Source organism: Echinops telfairi, unplaced genomic scaffold (genome assembly GCF_000313985.2).
Source record: "Echinops telfairi isolate 266 unplaced genomic scaffold, ASM31398v2 ScPeMD7_24;HRSCAF=84, whole genome shotgun sequence".
Classification (NCBI taxonomy): domain Eukaryota; kingdom Metazoa; phylum Chordata; class Mammalia; order Afrosoricida; family Tenrecidae; genus Echinops; species Echinops telfairi.
In genome coordinates, this window is record NW_022103921.1 from 1317037 (window position 1) to 1317574 (window position 538).

Sequence of the window (538 nt, forward strand, 5' to 3'; positions counted from 1 at the left end):
CTTCAGGTGCTATATCTTTTGGTAGCTGAGCACCATCAGCTTTCCTCACTACACCCGCGTGTGCACCCATTGTCTTCAGTGACTTCAGGTGTTATATCTTTTGGTAGCCAAGCATCATCCGCTTTCTTCACCACATTTTCTTGTTGTAAGCCAATTCTTTATCTTCTTTCTTCCTGTGGTTTTTTTTTTTCAGAAGAATCTTTACAAAGACAGAACTCCATCGGACTATAAAGGAGAATAAATGGATTGCATGAGGAGAGGGATGGAAGATCTAAGAGAGTCAAAGCAAATATTAAACATCAAAACTACTAACAGAAATGAAGAGTATCTTTGATGGAACCATCAGTATGCTGAACGTGACTAAGGAGAATGATTCCATAAGGAAATGCTAGATGCCAAACATTAAAAAAATAAAAAAAAACAACAACCTTAAGCATGACGACTGTAATTTTAGGTAAGAACTTGGGTGGTGTATAGTAACAGGGAGGCATTTCCTTAGTCTTGTTCAGCTTGTTAATGAGTCCATCAAAGGTAGTCC